At 47.7% G+C, this 4832-nt stretch overlaps 1 pseudogene; it reads left to right on the top strand.

The window, feature by feature from the left end:
• The first annotated feature begins 3005 nt into the window (after window positions 1–3005).
• On the top strand, window positions 3006–4630 carry LOC132387031 (zinc finger protein 227-like; annotated as a pseudogene).
• The last annotated feature ends 202 nt before the right edge of the window (window positions 4631–4832 follow it).

Raw genomic sequence — 4832 nt, 5'->3', positions numbered from 1 at the left:
CCCCTTTCTCAGCTGGGATAAAATCTAAAGCCATATGATTCTGTAGGACTGTTTGACGAACTGCAATAATTTCAGTGGATATTTCTGTTATTTGGGCCTGTGTTTCTGTCAGGGCCCCTGGAGTATTGTGGCCAGCTTCTCAAGTGCTTGTAGCCAAATTGTTTATCCTAACTCTGGTTGAGCAGGATTACAGAAATTGGAATCATAGTTTTACCCAACAGGCACCTGGTTCTACCTGTTTGGCAAGGTGTGACAGAGAGACAGAAAGGTGTTAACATGGGGGCCCCGAGAAAGACATAAACACGAACACCTCTGTTACATTCCCGTAACGGTTTAAATGAACCAGCAGCAATAGACCACACCTGGAGTGTGCTTTTGATGTTAAAACCACTGTCTTTATTCGTATCTACTTTTAATATAACAAATTAAGCAAAATAATCAAAAGCTAAAAGTGTTATGATTACACATGTGTGTAAATATAACTCCCAAACCACTGAGCTCAGGGAATACCAAGCTTAAAGTCTTGAGATGGTAAAGTATGAAAGTTCAGTTCATCCACGGAATCAATGACGAGAGAGAGATATTTGTCATCCAAGGTGAATGTCGAGAGAAGGCAATTACGTTGAATTCCACAAATTACACAGTTGTAAAACAGGATAACAGTTGCTGTAGATCTTATCCGTCGTTGTTCTGAATCCACATACGAATTATCAACAGAAGCAGCTTATCACAGGAGTACTGTCTTCAGAAGCAACTACCACCCAGGCAAGTGTTAACGCACAGGTAGATTCCGCAAGGTACTCCCAATCCAGATCCAACGCACAAAGTATTACCGACATTGATTTCCACAGAATATCCCTTCTCACAAGTGTTTACCACATAACACACCCGAATCCTGCTAAGGCTTAACAAATGTGGTAGCCACAAGATACTGCAACAGATCCCCATTTGGATTATACGAATTATCACCAACCGTGATTGGACACAGGGATACCCTCTTCAAGTGAATTACCACAACCAGGCAAGGGTTAGCACAAGTGGTCCTCACAGGACACTCCCAAACCAACAGATCCACTCCAATGGAACAAACGAAGTGACAATCACGCATTCGGTATAGGCTGGATCAATAACCAACCCACCTTGTGGGCAAAGGAGAGTCCAAACAGTGGCCTTTGGCCACTAGGCCCTTTGTTTCGAGCTTTCCATCTTCTTTCTTTCTGTCTGGCTGACTGTGTTTGTGACTGTCCTTGCTTAAATAAAACAAACTGCGAGCTATGTAAACCCAAGCTGCAGCAAGTGTAAACACGCTGCATCGTCAAATAGTTCCGCCCCCCTCTCTCTCCCTCAGTAAGAATCATACAGGAGCCGGGAAAGCCAGGCTTGTATACACAGGAATTTAGAAGGAGAAATTAGAATTTAGTGTTTTCTCCCCGTATTGTCGTTTTAGTTATCTTCTGTTGCTCTTTAAAAGTATCCCAATCCTCTCGCTTCCCTCTCATCTTTACTATGTTATACATCTTCTCTTTCATTTTTATACAGTCCTTGACCTTCCTTGTCATCCACGGTCCCCTTAGCTGGCTTTTAGCACTGAAATTGGGTGGGACTACAACCAGAGGACATGGGTTAAGGGTGAAAGGTGAAACGTTAAGGTGAACATGAGGGGAAACTTCTTCACACAGACAGTAATTCTGGTGTGGAATGAGCAGCCAGCACAAATGGCGCATACGAGCATGTTTTCAACATTTAAGAGATTCGTGTAGGTATCTGGATGGTAGGGGTGTGGGAGTGGGCAGTTTAATTAGCTCAGCGCAAACCAGATGGCCCAAATGGCCTGTTTCTGTATTGTAATTTCCCACAGGAACCAGAAAATACTAATATTCACTCCAAGTCCTTTTAACAGAAGGGCAGACTAACCATTCACCTCAGCAGGGCTTTTTTATATGACGTTAAAAATGTGGAACTTGAAGTTAATAATACGTAAAAGAAAATCGCAGACAATTTGCATGAGAGTGTTTCGGTTATTGTGGGGCCAGGCGCCCATGCAGCCCAGCAGGAAGAGAGAATAATACCAATAGAGAGAGTCAAACTGAGCAAGGGTGCAAATTGCAGATGGCAGAAATGCCCCATTGTTATAGAAAGAGGAAGAACATCGGGGAATTGATGGTCATTCCAGATACCAGCACTCTGCCCAATCAGGAGATGATTTCTCTGTCCAACTTGGGTTTAACCTCACTGTAACAGTGTGATACCAAATCAAACCTTGGCAACGCAAGTGATCTCATCTGAAATGTTGTCCTAAACCCATTGATGGATTTTGTAAATTATTTTACAGGTTAAAAACGGGAAGGAATTTGTCTCCAGGAAGCTCAAACACGACACGCCAGTTTTGCTGTCTCTGTCCAGATATTTAAGAAGTGGAGCAAGGGATCCAATTGACCATCCTTCCTACTCAGACTGTGGGGAGGGATTTATTCGGTCATCTGACCAACTGGAAGGCCCGTAATTTTACACAGGAGAAAGGCCGTTCACCTGCTCAGACAGTGGGAATAGATACACTCGGTCATCTCAACCGAAGGTACATCAGCAAGTTCCCACTGGGCAAGGCCATTCACCTGTTTTGTGTGCGAGAAAGGATTCAATTGTTCTTCCCACCTGCGGAAACACAGTCAGTTCAATCCGGGCAGAGGCTGGTGATCTGCTGAATTTGTGAGAAAGGAATCACTCAATCATCTGAAGTTATGGCTCAACAGCAAGTTCACACTGTGGAGAAGCCATTCACCTGCTCAGAATGTGAGATACGATTCACTCGGTCATCCGACCTACAGAGACTTCAGCGAGTTCACACTGGGGAGAAGCCGTTCACCTGCTCAGTCTGTGAAAAGGTATTCAGTCAGTCACCCCACCTACAGAGACATCTGCGAGTTCACACTGGGGAGAAGCCATTCACCTGCTCAGTCTGTGGAAAGGGATTCAGTCAGTCACCCCACCTACAGAGACATCAGCGAGTTCACACCGGGGATAAGCCGTTCACTTGCTCAGTCTGTGGGAAGGGATTCACTCGGTCAGACAACCTACAGAGACACCAGCTAGTTCACACTGGAGAGAGGCCGTCACCTGCTCAGTCTGTGGGAAGGGATTCAGACAGTCATCCACCCTACGGAGTCATCAGCGAGTTCACACCGGGGAGAAGCCATTCACCTCTTCAGAATGTGGGAAGGGATTCACTCGGTCTTCCCACCTACGGAGGCATCAGCGAGTTCACACCGGGGAGAAGCCATTCACTTGTTCTGTCTGTTGGAAGGGATTCACTCGGTCTTCCGACCTACGGAGGCATCAGCGATTTCACACCGGGGAGAAGCCATTCACTTGCTCTGTCTGCGGGAAGGGATTCACTCTGTCTTCCCACCTACGGAGTCATCAGCGAGTTCACACCGGGGAGAAACCATTCACTTGCTCTGTCTGTTGGAAGGGATTCACTCGGTCTTCCCACCTACGGAGGCATCAGCGATTTCACACCGGGGAGAAGCCATTCCCTTGCTCAGTCTGTGGGAAGGGATTCACTCAATCTTCCCACCTACGGAGTCATCAGCGAGTTCACACCGGGGAGAAGCCATTCACTTGCTCTGTCTGCGGGAAGGGATTCACTCAGTCTTCCCACCTACGGAGTCATCAGCGAGTTCACACCGGGGAGAAGCCATTCACTTGCTCTGTCTGTTGGAAGGGATTCACTCGGTCTTCCCACCTACGGAGGCATCAGCGATTTCACACCGGGGAGAAGCCATTCCCTTGCTCAGTCTGTTGGAAGGGATTCACTCGGTCTTCCCACCTACGGAGGCATCAGCGATTTCACACCGGGGAGAAGCCATTCCCTTGCTCAGTCTGTGGGAAGGGATTCACTCGGTCTTCCCACCTACGGAGGCATCAGCGATTTCACACCGGGGAGAAGCCATTCACTTGCTCTGTCTGCGAGAAGGGATTCACTCAGTCTTCCCACCTACGGAGTCATCAGCGAGTTCACACCGGGGAGAAGCCATTCACTTGCTCTGTCTGTTGGAAGGGATTCACTCAGTCTTCCCACCTACGGAGTCTTCAGCGAGTTCACACCGGGGAGAAACCATTCACTTGCTCTGTCTGTTGGAAGGGATTCACTCGGTCTTCCCACCTACGGAGGCATCAGCGATTTCACACCGGGGAGAAGCCATTCCCTTGCTCAGTCTGTGGGAAGGGATTCACTCAGTCTTCCCACCTACGGAGTCATCAGCGAGTTCACACCGGGGAGAAGCCATTCACTTGCTCTGTATGCTGGAAGGGATTCACTCGGTCTTCCCACCTACGGAGGCATCAGCGAGTTCACACCGGGGAGAAGCCATTCACTTGCTCGGTCTGCGGGAAGGGATTCGCTCAGTCTTCCCATCTACGGAGTCATCAGCAAGTTCACACCGGGGAGCAGCCATTCACCTCTTCAGAATGTGGGAAGGGATTCCTTCACTTATCTAACCTACGGAGTCACTCGCGAGTTCACACTGGGGAGAAGCCGTTCAACTGCTCAGTCTGTGGGAAGGGATTCACTTAGTCCACCCAAGTAATGGCACGCCAGTCAGTTCACAATCGGCAGTTGCCCTTGTTATGAATCTCTAGACTTCGTTTGCTGTAGACTGCCATTTTAAGAGAGAGAAATTTAAAAAGTTAAATCAGTTTGACTTGCAGCTTGTTTACATCGCTCGCAGCTTGTTTAGTATTAACCGAGGACACAGACACTCAGAGTCAGACGGAGACGAAGGAGGAAAAATGGAAGGATCGAAACCAGGGAACTAGTGGTCAAGGGACACTGA

The sequence above is a fragment of the Hypanus sabinus genome, unplaced genomic scaffold (assembly GCF_030144855.1).
Source record: "Hypanus sabinus isolate sHypSab1 unplaced genomic scaffold, sHypSab1.hap1 scaffold_149, whole genome shotgun sequence".
In the NCBI taxonomy this organism is placed as follows: domain Eukaryota; kingdom Metazoa; phylum Chordata; class Chondrichthyes; order Myliobatiformes; family Dasyatidae; genus Hypanus; species Hypanus sabinus.
This window is presented reverse-complemented; position numbering and strand designations above follow the sequence as displayed.